Consider the following 18,528-nt stretch of genomic DNA (forward strand, 5'->3'; position numbering starts at 1 on the left):
GCTGAGGACCATATTACAAATTTCTATTATTTGAGACAACGGTAAGTCTATTGACTCACAACTTCAAAATCCGGGGTTTGATTTCTCTCGGTGGTCATAATAGATAGCCTAAAACAAGCTCTCAAACAAGCAAATTCATCCAACTGTTTTATGTGAAAATAGAAAAATCGGTAGAAATCGTGGGGAGGGCTCCATCTCAGTTATTGAAAACAAATCTCTAATTCAAACAAAAAAGTTATTATTGGACAAAAATCTGAAGTATGGCTATTCTTCTATCTATTTACGGTGGTCTGGAGATAAACTATCTCCAAAGTTATAATGACATGATCAGTGAGAAGAATATAAAGTAAGGTTTGTTGGCGGACTACTTGTGTGTTTTTATAAATAATATTGCTTGTTCAGCAAGTCTATACAAGATATTGACGTTTGTAAAACACTAGAGATGAGATACGGAATGACAATGAAGCAGAACTCAATTTGTAGCTTTTGTTGCCTGTCACTAATATATTTTCATTGAGGATGTAAGACCATTTATTATGTCAAAGTAACATTAGTACTAAATCGAACATGAAAGAATTGTGTTGAACAATGAAAACAACAAAAGGTTTAAAAGTCGTTCGACGCCAAGATAAGCTACTTTAACAAAAGTAACATTCGTTCACAAGATATAAAAGACCCTTAGCTATATATAGAGAGAATTTATTAATGATGTAGTTTCTGATCGAGTTTTTGATCTACAAAACTGATATTTTCCCCCTTTTTCACGCCTGTTCATTTGACTTGATGTGAAAGTTTTTGATCTAGTAAATTTTAATCTCAGCCTGTTGTTATCCTACTTTGAAATTATAATGTCTTAAATATGAATCTCAGCCTTCGTTTTTCTCTAAAATTATTACTAAAACAAATTAAAAATATAACACATAAAACTAAACGTCTCTTGGGGTTCGGCATGGACAGGTGGTTAGGGCGCTCGACTCGTAATATGAGGGTTCACACCAAACATGCTCGCTCTTTCAGCAGTGGGGACGTTATAACTTCATGGTCAATCCCACTATTCGTTAGTGAAAGAGTAGCCCAAGTTACGTATATATATGTTACATAAGTTTGTTTTAGCGCAAATCTACACCATGGGTATACTCTGTTCATCTCGGATTTTAGCATTGTAAATCCATAAATTTACCGTTGACCCAATGGAAGAAGCAACACGTAAAAACCAAATGTAGTTCTCCTTATTGTAAATATGCATTACACCACGTTTCTGTCGCCGAGAGGCTTGTCAATGAGGATGATGGTTTATGAAATTGAACTTCAGAGTGAAATCCTTGCGATGGACAACATACAGATTTTTCTGTTGTGCAGCTTTGCGCATAAACAAAATCAAATTACGAACTTCTAAACAGGTGAATGTTTTCTTGCTTGAACTTCCAGAGGGTTGAATGTGTTATATCTGAATAATTTTGTATCTTTATTACTTCATTACAGTCCGTGTCGTTGCTTCTAATCTTGCTCTATCTGACGACAGTACATCTTAACAATAGCTCTGCATGATAATTTTTATTGTGAATGGTTCTCTATCGCAAGGTTGTCATTGCCAAAGCACATCACTCTTCCCTGTTAGCTTTCCGTTTTTATCTAGTGTAGCAGCACGACGGTTTTCCAGAAACTTTATCAACAGTCTGGTCGCATGTTAATCCACGAATACCTGTTTGTACTCCAGCTGCTTGAGGAATGTGATGGTTAAGCGGGAAGTATAATTGGAAGTCTTATCTTAGTAAATATACATTCTATTGGCGTCAATCCGAGATATAGCTCCTTCTTGATTATAGTATTTAGTGCTGCCTGGGGCTCTTCCACTGACTTTTGTATTCGTAGATTTTTACCTTACAGGACACTGTATTTTTTCTACCACAATTGGGGTACTACTTGTTATAGGTCTCTTAATGGATAGTCGTGGTTCGTCAAGCTGATTCATAGTCCTTCGTTTTATAATGCCATTAAGCACAAGGGATATAACCATCGTGGATATTTTACGATCCTGATCTCAAAATTTATTTATGATTCTAGTGGAAGAGTATTTTGCGCTGGAAAAAAAAAAATGTTACACGCCCTTCCCAGAAACGATCAATTGTTGGAAACATCATGCTACTTTCGTAACATAAAACAATCAAAATATGAGTGTCGGACAAGACTTGCTGATTTATATATTCAAAATAATTTCAATACATTCATTCCTGTGTAAATAACAACATAAATACGTTACTCATATGTAATAGCATTTTTATGATGTGAATATCCGAGATTAAAAACAAAAAGTAAAGATGAAATACACAACACTTTCAGACAATGATATTTAAAGGAGGTAACAAAGCATAATTTCTTTTCTACGTCTATTCTTAGAGTCATGAACATCAAACGCTTGTCTTTTAACCTTCTGTTTGATGCAAATATTTGTATATATTTTTTTTATAAAACGTCTTTCAATTGTAAGCTTCAAATTAATTATCTTCTTCGCTGTACTTCATGAATATAGTAAAAGTACTTTCGTTGTGTAAATCAATAATGAATCAATTTAACGTTTTGTATTAAACATTAAATGGACTTTTGGAACGTGTTGTGCAGAAAAAAAAAAGGAGATATAGAAAAGGGTGGAGATATATATCTATACTAAGTAGAATTTAACGCATTATTTATGAAAAAATGCAGAATTTTAAAAACAAATTTCCCCACCAGAGACTCATCCTTGAGCAAGCAAATAGATCTGACGACTAGAAGGTAGAATCTCATACGTACCCAACTGGTTGTAAAAGGTTTAAATGTGACTTAGCCAAAAACACGATATATATGCTACAGTATCAGTTATTCTAAACAGTACTTTAATACAGATATCAAGGAGACGGTTTTCAAAATATCATAATGAAAGTACGCAGATTTTACGTAATTTCCTTTGGCTACCAAATCCTTCTTCTGACGTTATTCTCTCTAATGGAAGACCTTTTCCAACAATTTACGCAATTGCTATTTGTCACACAGTTCTCTTTTTGGCATCATATACCTTATTAAAGTAATTTATTTGTATCAGTTTTACTAAACAAAAACTACTGTATACGTAAAAAAACATCCAAAAGTCCAATAAATTTTTAATAAACAATATTAAATGAAGTTTTAGCATGAGAAGTTTGTGTATATATATATATTGTTTAATCGTTACTATTTCTCAAATGTTATTAAATATTGTATGAAGATTTAAAGACAAGTACGAAACAAATAAAGCACATACGGTTTTTATGACGTCACAGGAATGAAATAATTGGATTTGAATTCGTGGTTTACTACATACATACGAATACAATAAATTAATGTGTTCTATCAAACTTCTAGAAAGGCCAAGGACATTATCTATAAACAGCCAGAAGGAAGAGAATCGATAACATATTTCCTGATCATCATTACATTAAGTTGTCTACTTAAACGTGTATCCATAAGTCATGAGACGTTGACAAAGAGCTGTGCTATCCTCGAGCAGTCTGTTTAAGTGCTCACGTGCACACACATATATAATCAGTCCAAGTAATATAGGTTATTAATGGTTCGTCTTCACCACTGCATGAACCAACCCTACCTCTGACTCTAACGACCCGTTGGTTGTCAGAACATGCTTTTTTTGCGCATTCACTTCGTCTATTTCAACCATGTTTCATAAGTGCAAATCAAACACCTCGTTTAGTTAGTGGAAAGCTAAAGTTCAACAGTTTATGCCTTGAAAATTAAAGGTGTTCGTTAATTTATAATCAACCTAATACAAAATTACACTATTCCTTCATCAGTGAACTTACAAAGCCCCTTCATTTCGTTTATTTTGTCAAAATATGTATCTTTAGAAAATTTCTGGCAAAATTTCATGTCAAGTTTATTTTACTTGGGCAAAAATAAGTATATATTCATCCACTCATGAAATTATTTTGAAATCGATAAATAATGATCGTTTACAGTTAAATTTGATTTCAGAAAACCATAGGTTTTCTTCTAACTGAGATTTTGGTTAAACCAAATTTTGTTTACCATGACGAGTAATCCAATACTAAGACCACGTCACTTACATACGAAATGTACAAACAAGAGAACAAAAACATCTGATCAGATATAAAGTCAAACTTGCATGCGAATAAACTCGTTACTGTTGAGATGTAACACTTTAGGTAATATTAAAATTTCAAGCATACCGAACTAAAAACATTACAAAATGTTTTGTTTTTCAACAAAACTCATAACCTTCAATATAAAATATATTATGATACATAATTACATGCCAATATCGAATTTATTACATATATTTCCTATGTTGTTGTTGTTTTTTACATTTGGAGGTACAAAGAATACACTCTACGAATTGGATTCAACCAATTTTTTAAGTTGATATCGCAAACCTATCGCAGTGAACGTAGAAGTGTGGGAGCTGTAAGTGAGGTTCTTTCTATCCGTGCTATTACCAACGCACAAAGAGTAAGATAAAATGTGAGTTGAAATGGTATATAAATGTATATAGTCCCCCGTTAGTACAGTAAAGTACTTTACAATTAAAGTAATTTGAATTAGTCTACGGGTTTATAACGCTAAAATCAGGGGTTCGATTCCCTCCGTGGGCTCAGCAGATAGCCTAATGTGGCTTTGATATAAAGAAAAGAAACACACAAACACATAAATGTATTTAGTGTGAATCATAACTATTAATACACAAAGAAATGAAAAATAAGATATTTTCGTAAGTTCTTATGATTTTTATGGTATGATTTTATTTTTTAGGTTTTAAATCAGTTTAACGCTAGTAAAACACATATTTTTAATTTCAATATAAAGTTAATCATTGGTAGCGCTCTCGTCGTTTGGTCATTGAGTATTTCATGGTATGATATCAATCTCGTTCAGTACTAACAGTGTTTTCTTTCTTTTATAACTTCTGGAATAAATACATTTTATGTATATATAGACACACACGCACTTATTACTGGTACATACAAATACATATACATATCAGGTTATATATTTATTTTCATGCTTATTTGTATGTTTCGACACAAATTATTTCTACATACAATAGGTACACATCAGTTATTATTAAGAGTTTGTATGTCTGTTTAGTACTTTATTTTATTCTAAAGCGATAAATCAAATGAAACAAAAGTTATATTACGAAATCATTAATCCTATTCTACAAACGTTTCCAGGATATTCAGCAAGTTTAGTACCAGCATTGTTTCTAAGTGTTACTTTATTTAGCACTTATTTGCTGCTAAAACAAAAACTGCATCTGGCTGAAATAACTTTCTATTCGAGGGCATTGAAGCTCCTGATGAATGGTTTCTTTCTTATGGATTTATTGATGAGAGGATTAGGAATAAGCTTGGTGGGCGTTTCAGCCTCTTATTATCCTTAAACAAAGAAATCCGGTAACTAATGCCGTCAAGTTTGTTTTGTGTGATTTTAAGATGCTAGTTATGAAGAGAATTCTTGAAAGAAATGTAAAGTGAAATAGTGAAGATAAGGATGTTTTGAAAGTGGGTGTGATTAAAGGAAGTAATGTCTAATGTGATGCCACTAAGTAGTTTGTTCAACTCTTGCTTATGAATACAGTCAGTTTGATTAACAAGATACCATTGTTTCTTCTGAAAAGTGCACAAACCTAGTTTTTGTTAAAGGTGTAAGTTTAACATATTTACACGCACTCTTTGCTCTTTAATCTTTCATACGTGTGTTTATCACTAAAATAAAAAATATATATATTAAATTTTGTAAACGTTAACGGATGGTTTGGCTGTTTTTTCTTAGCTATCCATTGAACCAAAATTCATTACTAAACGAATTAATGTAAAAACAAATTTTGTTCATAATGTCATACATAAAGGCATATGTATTTAAATATTCAATGCCTGCATATATCGTTGGTTTGAGGATATATTCACAGACTTTGGTTTTGTCATCAAGACTGAGTTCGACATGGTTTTTATTTGTGTTTTTTAATTTCGCGCAAAGATAAACAAGGGCTATCTGCGCTAGCCGTCCCTAATTGAGCAGTGTAAAAGTAGAGGAAGGGCAACTAGTTGTCACCTCCTACGCCAATTCTTATGATTTTCTGTTACCAACAAATAGTGGGATTAACCGCAACATTATAGCGCCCCCACGATGTGACGGGGATTCTAGCCCGAAATCCTCAGATTGCGATTCAAGCGCCCTCACCACCTGGCCATGCCGGACTGTGTTGTTGTTTGGTTTTGCTTTTTTACCACTCTCCTCAGTTTAACAGTATTTCTCTAAGATGTCAGAGGTATGCTTACAGATTTTCAACGCTAAAAATCCAATGTTCGAAAAGAACTCATATAACCCATTGTATATCTTTATTCTAAAAAAAACAAAAACTTATTCATGGAAATAAAAGAACATCATTGTGCTTTTCCAACCAAACATCTCAAATGTCAGTATCTTTTCGTCTTATCTTCATGACCAATAACTAACGTGAAGAAGACATTCCAATATTTTATTGAAATATGCAGCATGTTTTTTACATGAAATGGTTTTCATTATGTTTGTAACTCGTTGCTGGCCAATTTAATGTCAGAGTAACGTGGCAGCACTTCAGAGTAACTGGTAGAAATCGAAACATCAAAGTAAAATATCTATCCTTAAAACACGACAAATTTTTCAACTACTACTACAATGATACTATAATATTATTACATAATAAAGATTTGAGAAATGAATAAAATATTAGTAAGTTTCTTTTTAGAGTGAAACATTTTTTTCGAATCATTTTAGTAAACGTTTGTAAGAAGTTTCTAATGTTTTAAACATGTATTGTTAGAGTTATCATGAGAGAATGTTCGGCTAACTTAGAACGCTAATTACTGAGTGACGTCTTAAATTAACGGCACATTTTTAATTGAGTTAATGAGCAGTTTTAATTATGTGAAAACTGGTTTGTTAACTTTCTTTCTCGACGAAGCTGCCTATATTCATTTATTTTCTCTCGTCTTAGCCATCATTACCATTTGTGAGCATTTAAAATATAATGAAAAAGAGTTCCAGAAAATTCTTCAGAAAGAAGACTAAACTAATAGACTTTTTTGCAGAGTTCCTAATCATCTGTTTGATCTATTTCTGAGAATATGTCTTTTCATGCCCATAAAATAACCTCGTTGTTATGAAAAAAAAAAGAAAAAACAACTAGAAGAACTTGAAGCGATTTCTTCAATAAGGCGGTATCAGATTGAAAGAACAATCCCCTTCACAGGTTTACGGTTGGTCAATTATTCACTGTCTCATTAGCCTCATTTATTCGGCCCTCACGTCGCTAGACGCTGACGAAGACTTAGAAAGACGTCTTGTGAAGCCTATTAATCATCGGTTTATTTAGACTGCATACGTAAGACACGGCTTAATAACTTCACCGCTTTAAGTATTGGTTTGTACATGGGAAGACAAAAACTCACGAGTACTAACAGCTTGACTAACTTAACTAAAGGTTATAAGTCCTATTATTCGATTTTGCAACGTCAATTATGTGTGTTCGATTATCTTTCAGAACGTAATTCTACAACCGAATTTTAAGGTGATTTTAATTGGACACACGTATAATTCATCGCAAAGCAACACTGACTTTACATCGCTGTATAGCTGTAACTAGGGTAAGCATAAAAAAAAATTTGATGTATTTTGCATCTACTTAGTAATTCAGTTATTCTTGGATAGACATATAAAGTCAGCAAATCGTATTTTCTATTTTCAAAACTGATACTTGCTAGTGTTATAAAAGACATACTTGTATCTATAGATTTTGATATTCATTCGTTACCACAAAATGCTTACTTACGTACAAACTTGATTATACGTTTACTCTTTCTTTAGCTTTTACTAATACGAACTAGTGATTAAAAATAAGTTAACTTCATAGACAAAACTCGTGGAAGTAACTTGTACATAAATCAACAAAGCCAGTTCTAAAAAATAATAAACTGAATAGAAGACTGATTATTATAACTCAACACTAATGCCTATTCTGACTGATGTGCCATCTGTTGGGAACTCTCCTTCGCAGTGATATTTTCAGCCTCAAACCCAACCCAATAATATCTTACGATGCTCAGTTAGCTAATAATAAAGATGAAAACTGCCGATAAGACGAAAACCTTCTATTTTTTACAAAAGATTAGGAAGTTTTGGAGTATACTTATTTCGTCTTTAACAAAATTTGAAAATAATATTATAATCGCAGTTAATATCATTAAATAATTTTATATTAATAATTGTATAATATTTTTTGTACTATACATGTCCAACAACAAAAACAGGTGGACATTACAAATGAAAGACTAAGAATCAAAGTGCATTCATTAATCGCCTGACTATCGAATCATGGTATTTTACATGATTTTAAAATATAAGAAGAAATTATTCCTGTTAACACTTTACTATTTAAACACAAAAACCTTGCGAAGCATTAGAATCCAATGCTCCCAACATTTGCTATTAAAAACACTTAAGCTATAGTTATTGTTTTTACACCCCTTAATCTTTACGTTTCGAATTCTAAACCACAGGTGTGTAAAAATATCATCTCAAACCTGTTTTTTGTTTCCAACAAAGTCACTGCCCAAAAGCTTTTCGTTTGATACCAGAACTCTTCAGTAAGGATTGGGTGACAAGCGACAAAAAAAATTCCCAAACGCTTGCTCTACATATGAAGTATAACATGACAAAATCTGAAATGCAATCTTTACATGTTTCACAATTAGATTTCGAGATTGAAAAATTAGGATGAATGTAAAAAATACATTTTCAATACACTTCCCATAATTTTTAAATCTTACATTATATATATATATATAATGTTCAGCCAAGCTAGGAAAGTATAAATCTGACGCGTTATATCATATACACCTTTAGTTTAAAATTCAAGGTGGCCAAATTAAGATAAATCTGAAAAAAAAAAACATTTATTATTTAAGTGAATTTTATAACAAATACTAAACTTGTTAGTATTATTATAACAGTTTCTATGTTAGGCTACTTTTCAGTCCTCGAAAGAAGTAAAGCGTTAAAAAGACGAACTTTGTTTTATTTTTGCCAAATACCATCCTAAAATAGAAACCGTTGTAAGAATATCAACGAAAAGTAAAGTTTTATTTTTAAATTTAAAATATTATATTTTACACGACTTATACAAAGTGATAGGTCAAACTCACAAAAAACTAAACAGCCACTTGTTCCTCGGTGGCTCAGTAGTAATTCTGAATACTTATACCGCTATAAACCGGATTTCGATACTCGTGGTTATCATAGCACTGAATGTTGTTGATAAGCTACCTTCCTCTAGTCTGTCAGTTCAAAATTATGGTTATGTATGCGTAGATAAACATTGCGTAGCTTTGCGCAAAATTCTGAAACAAACAAAACAAAAAACATATATATTTCGAAGATAATACGAGCCACATCTACGAAGCATTGAAAAATTTCCTTTATATCGATTTTTTGCAATTAATTAGTTGTGATAATGTGTCTGTTCGAAGTTTATCAAGTTAAAAACATGTATAATAAATAATAATGCCTTATATTTACTTCATAAATATTGGTTTCAAAATATTATGATTTGTGTGAAGAATCTGTCCTAATCCTAGTGTCTGTCTGAACGGTTTAGGCTTCCTACAATAATTCCGGATACGAGTTAACTAAACAAGTGTAGTGCATTTTGTGCATTTGTACTTTTATCGTCACGAATACAATAATTTTTCCATCACAGGCGTATCGATAAATTGATTACCAGTAAATATAATTTCCTGCATTCAAAGCTTCCTCGCTGTTATCTCTTGATGGGCCATCGTGGCATGGAAGCGAATTCCTATCTAGCAGCACAAAGATTGCAAGTGACAAGGTGTTCAATCCTTATTCACTGGCAGCTCGAAGCAGCCACGTCTGACGTGCCGACAACAGTTTATCATGAACGAGACGGTTCTCCCAGTAGTTGGTGAATCATAATCTTCTCCATTACACATAAACCTGCCATAATGATTCTAGCTTAAAATAAGTGACGGTCGGCTTATATAGTATCGCTTACGGAAGGTTTTTCATTTGTCAAAACTAGTTCGTAATACCGTACGATTTGATGCCAATGTTCTGGTCGTTTTGTCTGTATTTACAGATAACTAACAGTTCTTCCGTAACTGAGAAATTTCTCCCTGGGCTGATATATGTTTTAGAGATTGAATAATTTGAGCGTATCTTTTCTAAGAATTTGTTCAGATTTTATTTTACAAACAAGAATAGCGAGTTCCAATAGTTCCTTCGTAAGTATTGACGATTCTGAAATATGCTTTATGTTCTTTAATTATGAGCGTAAATGAAAATGCACTATAATAAATTTGCAGGTTTCTTGCAAATTTTATCAGCTCCAAATTTTCTTTAAACATCATTTGATTAAATTAATTCTTTTCCCCTATTTCTTTCACTGTCTTAAAAATATTAATTCCTAATTCATGAAGTAACTCGTACTTTCCTAAAAACACAAAATACCACTAGGATAATGTTTGAACTATTTAAAAATTCTAGGTAAAAATTTCATTGCTTAAATGTATACCTAGTTTTGGTTTCCTGAGCAAAAGCTTTAGAATAAACAAAATTTTTTGTTCAAAAGTTGTTTTATTAGCAGAACTTAGCAACGCAAAAATATTTAAAATCATGAAACAAAACTGTTAAGTTAATCAATAAAATAACGCCAAATAGGCTTCCAGGAGTTATATGTATTATAAAATCATTATTTCATTGTATGTATCGTAACTCTCATTCAGTTATATATAAATTCTTATGCCAACGCAAAAATTCAGGGAGAGTCCATTGTGTAGCTTTACTTGTTGCTCAATTATATATATAAATATATTGTTTTTCGGTTATATATGTTAATATCATTCAAATATGTCTATATATATATATACAGGAAAATCTGTTCATCAGGTTCTTAAACAAACATATTTAAATGATCTGAAGTCTAAAGATATGCATGTAAACAAATATTTATGCCAAGTTGTAACCTATTGCCAAAGATGTAAGCAGCTGATCTAGATAACGTTCCTGCTTATCGATTTATCTCGAAACTGCAGTACTCAGCGGATCATTGTACGGGATTTGATATCCAATATAAGCAAATATGTTTCAAGTCTTAGTTTCAACCTTTGCAAACTGAACAGAACCCAAAGGGCAAATTTATAAGCAAAGATAGATAACTCCCAACTCTATTTCGCTCTCAAAAGACACAATCTCTATATAAACATTACAAGAAGTGTGTCCGTTTAAGAAGACTTTATTTTGTCATTTCCCCCCTCTCCCTCCACCCAGGAAAACAAGAATTCTAGAATACTGTATCAAGCTGTAGTTCCTGAGTCGCGTTATATAGGATAATTATTAGTTCCTGAATATCTGGCTAGATGGCTCTCATCAGAACCTGTTCCACTTTTTGTTGTGTATCAGTTCTTGCGTCATTTTTATTACAAATAACACTCTGTTGTTCAACAAAGAAAAAAATATTAAGTCCTAAACACCTGCTGGCTTTATTTTGCACAATAAGGAAACCAGACGTGAATCGGCATATCTACCTAGTTTTTAGCTAACTAGATTTTTACCATTGTCAGTTGCCTCACTTGTTTGTTTTTATTTGTGTTAAAAGTTTATATGCCAACTGTTTTACATCTTTTTCAAGCGTAATTATTTATTATCCATATCACACTCAGCATTACACTGATAGAAACTTGTTCTTTAGCATACATCTTTCATTTCTGAACCTTCTGAGAGAACACAAAAAAATTTAACTTTCTTCATACATTTAGAGTTCTAAGCTGTAAAGCGAATTTCTTCATTCTTTTAATGCAGACATACTGGTATCACACAAAGTAAAACAGAAGTTTATGAGTCGTATATTGTTTATATGATAACATTTACTGAAATGATTTGATATGTTCTATCTTTCTCTACAATTTCTCCGCTTGCACTTGGTGAGACAGATATAAATATCGTCCGATCTTGATCTCTCCCTCCGATGTACCTCGTGAGAAAGAAACTTACGTGGAAGTACCATGTGTAAAAAGACCTAAAAATTAACCTACCCTAACACTTTCCTTTCATGTATCCAATGAAAAAATCTAAAGTGCTGTTCTATATTTACTATTCCTCAGAAGGTGGAATGTGGAATAGATCTAAATCCACCCTTACCAGTTTTGGTGCATGTACCTGGTGAAAAGGTCCTATGCGATTTCCTTTTATATCTTTTTTTCTTTCTTTCATAGGGTAGTTAATTTTTGATAGAATTATTAAGTTACATACTTTTCCTAAGAAACACATTTGTTTTAAGTTTTGCACAAAGCTACACGAGAGCTATCTGCGCTAGCCATTCCTAATTTAGCAGTGTAAGACTAGAAGGAAGGCAGCTAGTCATCACCACCCACCGCCAATTCTTGAGCTACTCTTTTATCAACGAATAGTGGGATTGACCATTATATTATAACGCCGCCACAGCTGAAAGAGCGAGCTTGTTTGGTGTGACGGGGATTCCAACTCGCGACCCTCAGATTATGAGTAGTAATCAGCTAAACGTGAAATTTTCGTGAAGCAAATATCTTTCCAAATACATATTTTTTCATTGTCAATTATCATTTTCAACTACATATTTACCAGGTTTCATTTTAAGTAGGTTGCCAGGAGGAACTGAAATAAAACATTTTACTGTAATGAAAAACTTTTCTTAATTAACAAAGGTGTTTCTCAGCCAATTAGGTCGACATAGGAAAATATCATTTGTCTAGAGTGCCGTAAGGCATCGCTGTCGATGGTTTGAATTAACAAATTTTCTTTTTGTAAATTTCATTTCTGCATATGTTTTAATGTCAGGTTTCATGTTATTTCACGTGCATCCGTTTTCGTTTGTTTGTTTTTTATATATTGATCTATCCTGGAGTTCATAGAATGTGTTTCTTTGCAAGATCTTGTACTGAATATTCGTTAAGAATCAATGTGTGGCCACAAATAGATGTAAAGAAAACTTTTGATGTTCAAATCTACAAATTTTTAAAAAACTAGAAACAATATTAGAAGGAACAGAAGTATGAAGGCTTAACGTCACTACAAATGCTAACTGTGTTATGGAAGAAAATATTTTTTTTATTTCAGTACGACAACTTGGAGTTACTCGCATTATTTTGACTCGATAACCGTTATTTTCTGTTTTTTCTTAAGTCCATATTATACATCAACGCTTCACTTATCGACAGGGAAGTGATCTTCTTCACACTTAAGGTTTTCTAAGAGCTGTGGTGTTTTTTTTCTCGTTTTCAAATCTCAGGTCGGGTCGTAGGAGGGAAATGGGTACAAAAAACAGAGGAGAGACTAGAAAAAAAGGAGTCGAAATCTGTGGGTATGGGTTGAAGAGATAAAATAACAACACACACTTGTTTACGGTTGCGTGATCTCCTTGACTTTGTATGTTCTCTGATAGAATAAAAAAGAGCATGTAGAAAAGCGTGTCTGGAAGAACCCAATGAACATTAAGTCACATCAATATAAAGTTAATGTGCGTAGGAGAAGTCTTATTTTCATTTCATTGCTACTGATTGAAGTACTTCTACGTAGCTATCAAAAACGAACTTTACACATTTACTGTCGAAAAAAGAGCTTTATCGCTTCACCAGACGTGCCTTTATTCTGTATCATCAGTTTTTTTGGTGTTCAGTGCATATATAATATCTCTCAAAGGTATTTTACTGTCCTTAGCACAACTGAACACCATTGTGTAATATCTAAGTTTAAAAACATACTTTTATCTTTCACGTTTTATTTTTTCACACATTCCTCTCATTTCATAGCTCACTTAAGGTGTGTATGTTCTTATTGGCTTTGTACAGGTAGGCGGGATATGAACAGCAAGATACAATAAAGAGTTCAGATGAGATGCTAAATTATATTGTCCACAATTTAAACAATAATAGTGGATAACATTGATATAGTTTATCTTGACACTAATATAAAATGCATCAGTGAGAAAAAAGGGTAGGCTTGTAATGCTATTTTTACACAATTCCGTTTCAAAATCCTTAAAACGTGACTAAAGGAATTGTGAGAAGAAACACCTGCAGTTTATTATGAAAAAAATAACATGATATTTTGTTATGTTTTGTTGATATAAAAAGCTTTCACGCTTTGTTAGTTCAGGCGTTTTCACCATAACTACTTTTTTACCCCGTTGCTTTATATTTTTTCCTTAACTATATAAATTTGCATTTCGCACCACCTATATGTTGCTTCTAGGATTTACTTTCGTTGGTTTTTTTTCTTCTAAGCTTCAATTTTCAACATTAGGAGGATATTCGCCAGGAATTTATAAGCCGAAATTTCCCATTTTGAGATTCCGAATGGATTTTGATACAGTTTATGATGAGTATAGCGATTTTGGTTTGCATGAAGTAACCGCGACCAAAACTGAACAATACTACTTAATATACCATTTGCAGAGAATAAATTTATGTGGTTTTATTCACTTAACAGTTAGTATATCAGTCAATAACTTTTAATAAACAATTACAGTTTGTTTTCATTTCTAGCGTTTGAAATATTTACAACACTATTCAACAAACATTATTTCATTTCAAAGCTACCAAGAGTATCTGCAAATGGTCATAATTTTGAAGTACTGCCCAGATGGAAGGCGATCACTCAGAATCACCCTGTCATCACCATCCACGCTAAGAATAACTGTCTCCCTTATAACGCACTCACTTTAAGTGAGTAAAATATTTTTAACATCGCAGGGTTCGAAGCCAGCTTACTAGGTCCGAAATCCAGAGCTCTACCAGAGGGCCAATCTGCGTCACAAATTCATTCATTATTACCTGTTATAAATTTGAAGCTACATGACATACTCTGGTAGTTGTTTTTAAAGTGAAAATCATGGTTTAAGTTAGTTTCATTGTCTGGACACTGATTCATCAATACGTGCTTGAAATATCAATACAGAAAACGCTAGTAATGGTCATTTTTCTTGATATTTTAGTGCTTAAAAATAGGAAGGTTACACGTTAAACATCACTTCAGGGCACGTTACCTCATACTTCAGATTTTAGTAGTTTTTGTAAACACACATAAAGTTATTTCAAAAATGTTCCAAACACTGGCAATGACATTCCAACCACTGGTGCTAGCGACAATATTAAACGGATTGCTAAACCTATCAATCAAACCAACATAATATTCATGGAGATATGTGCTCCCACTGGAATTTATTTTAATGAAATACGAGGCAATCCAATCAATTCAGCAAAATCGAAGTCAATCATCTTGAAAGTTCTTACAGTATTTTAGTATTATATTTTTGCCCTCTCTTTGCTAGATACCTGCTACTAAAAGTACAGCTGAACCTTCTACATAATACTTTCCTTTAAAGTTTAATGTGTTTTTTTCTAAAGAACACTTAATAATTAAAGCGTGGCAAGAAACGTTAGACAACCTCAATTTGCTTGACTCAAGGGTCCATGAAAAAATTTGATTAAACAGACTTCATTCTCACTTTTTATTTTTTTTTTTATATCTGGGACAATTTATGCAGGAAAGTTTACTTGATCTTAGACATTCGACACATTTGTCAGAAGCCTCAGATCTCAAAGGAAATAAAAATTTCCATTGCTAGAAACTGGAGATTTTCCACTATTTATTGGATTAATACTTCTTTTGTTTGTTCCTACGTGTTCAACGTAATCATATTTTGACATTTCCTTTTACCCTTACATGCACCACAAAGTTTACAGGTTCGAACTGTAGCTTTACTGTCGTTCTATTTTCATTAGTGAATCAAGATTAAAATGTTTTGACTCATGAAAGGAAGATTTCTTCCAAACAGTTTTAATGCAAATAAAATTATTAGTATTAATCTCCAAGGTTTTCCTGAAAGAACATTCTTTCATATTGTTCTTGTAATGAGAAGCGAGCGCATAAAGGTACAAGTTAAACTAAATCCAACACTATACTGTAAGAGTAGAAACATTTATATTTAATTATTTAAATCTAACTGTAATCATAGAAATGTCCAGTGTTTGGTTCTTTTGTCCTAGGTTTTGGTATATGTTACGTATTATAATTTATTTCGGACAAGTCTCAGAAACAAGCGTATCTACTAAAATAAGTGTACACCAGTAAATACGTTACACCTAATATGAACTACTATTATAGAAATATCCAATATTTGGTTCTTTTAACACTTTTGATATAATGCTAAGAATAATTATAAAAATGTCCAATATTTAGTTCTTTTAACCCAACATTTGGTAACATACGAACAGTAATTATAGAAGAGTTTAATATTTGGTTGTTTTTGATATAATACTAATTGTAATTATAGAAACGTCCAATATTTAGATGTTTTTACTTACATTTTGAAATGATACGAACTGTAAGATTAAGAATGTTGTTGTTTTTTTCCTAACTTTATATGATAGAAATGTCCAATAAATAGGTCTGCCTCCCCAACATTTGACTCTCCACTTGCTGTACAATTAAAAATGTTCAGTATAAGCTTTTCTAGGCCCAACATGGCCAGATGGTTAAGGCACTCGACTCCTAATCCGAGAGTGGCGGGTTTGGATCCCCGTTGCACCAAACACGCTCGCCCTTTCAGCTGTGAGGGCGTTATTATGTGATGGTGACTCCCACTGTTCGTTGGTAAAAGAGAAGCCCAAGAGTGATGACTAGCTGTCTTCCCTCTAGTCTTACACTGCTAAATTAGAGATGGCTAGCGCATATAGCCATCGTGTAGTTTTGCGCGAAATTCAAAAACAAGCAGCTCTTCTATCCGAACTTTTGATTCAACATTAATTTTAACATTAAAAGTGTCTTATTATAGTTTTTATATCCTAACTTTTGGTTGAGCACTAGCTGTAAGAATTAAAACGTTCATTATATAGTTTTTTATCAAAACTTCTGGCCTAACACTCACTATATCTTTAAAAATGTTTAATATATATTTCTTCTATTCTAATCTTTGATTTCAAAATAATTGGAAGAACAAAATATTCAGTAGTTAGTTCTTCTACTCTTAAGCTCTGACTTAACTGCGTAGTTGTAGGAATATACAATGATCCGTTTTATGTTGTTTTTGTTTTTACTTCTAAATTGATATTTGACCTAATAATGGCTGCAAAATTGAAAATGTCCAGCTTTTGTTCTTCTAGCCTAATGTTTACTTTTATTTATATTTGTAAAAAAGAAATGTTCAGTATTTCAGTCTTCTACCCTAACATCGCTATAGATAAGCAAAAACTTTCCAGTATTTAGTTTAGTGGCTTCTTCTTAGTGCTGTATATATGTTTTTTCTCTCTCTCAGTTTCTGTTTCTATGTTTCTTTTCTTTTATTATTGTATGACTTAACCATCTCGTTATTTCATTTTTCTTTTTTTTTTTACGAAAGGTAAGGAGACTTAGACTTTATGCTGATCCCAACTTTTTCGTTCCTTTTCTGTATTTCTTGTCCTTACTTGATTTCATTCCATTTTCTACTCCTTTTCTCGATTTTTCCCTTGATTTGTAATAGCAGTAAAAAAAGTTCTGTAGTATTGGCTTGTCGTGGTACTTTCAAACCAACAGAGATCATTTTTCTTCAGGAATCTCGTGCAAGAGTTAACAGACATTGTCCACCAGGGTACCACAGAAAAGCACCGAGAGTTCTAATCAAGAAATACTTAGATTGTTTTTAAACAAAAGAATGGCGCTTTTCTGACTCTTTTCTTCTGCGCATTCAATTAACTCTTGTTCGAATGACTTGAGAGAAAACGAAATTAATTATCGTTGCGTAATAATTTTATAGCTCCTAATTTTTAATATAACTATTGAATATATAAGATACCATATTTACTGTTATTCACTTAAAGAACATTCTTCTGTAATCCTACAGAATTCATTAAGACAAATAAGATGTAACAACACGGGTCTTTCTTATGAAATGGTGGCCAAATATACAAAATAACCGTTTCGTAAGTCTAACGCGCTGGAACTGTTGTTGTTGTTTTTTTGTAAAAGCTGAAAAACAATTACAGGGAAAGATGTAACAAAAACAAAATTTTCCGGTCTTTCTCTGTTTATTCATATGTAAGTCTAAAATCTTAGTGTGTTGCCATAAGTTTTATAGAAACTATAAATAAGAAATCGCACATTTCTGTACAACTGAAGCTGTAGAGGAACTAGAATGTTAACACGTTGTTGTGTTTGTTTTCCGTTTCATCGTGACCTGAACTTTAGACTTTATAGTGAAACTCACGTAAGAGTAAAGGTATGGTTCATCCCAAAAGGATGAAAAATATAATATTTGCTAAGCTTTGTGGTGATTTCTTAGTAAATATTAGTCACAATCGAACAGTTTGATACATGATAATCGCTGTGGGTTAACCAGTTGCCAGTTAGATTGCTCATACTTCGTATGTTATTTTCAACTAGTTGTCTACACAATTATTATGTAAG

General features: G+C 32.4%; 1 protein-coding gene across 2 annotated transcripts in view; it reads left to right on the plus strand.

Annotated features, from left to right (window-relative positions):
- LOC143229506 (uncharacterized) overlaps nucleotides 1–18,528 on the plus strand; it is a 150,260-nt gene that overhangs the window by 100,060 nt on the left and 31,672 nt on the right. The gene's annotated exons all lie outside the window — the stretch shown is intronic.

The sequence above is a fragment of the Tachypleus tridentatus genome, chromosome 10 (assembly GCF_004210375.1).
Source record: "Tachypleus tridentatus isolate NWPU-2018 chromosome 10, ASM421037v1, whole genome shotgun sequence".
Classification (NCBI taxonomy): Eukaryota; Metazoa; Arthropoda; class Merostomata; order Xiphosura; family Limulidae; genus Tachypleus; species Tachypleus tridentatus.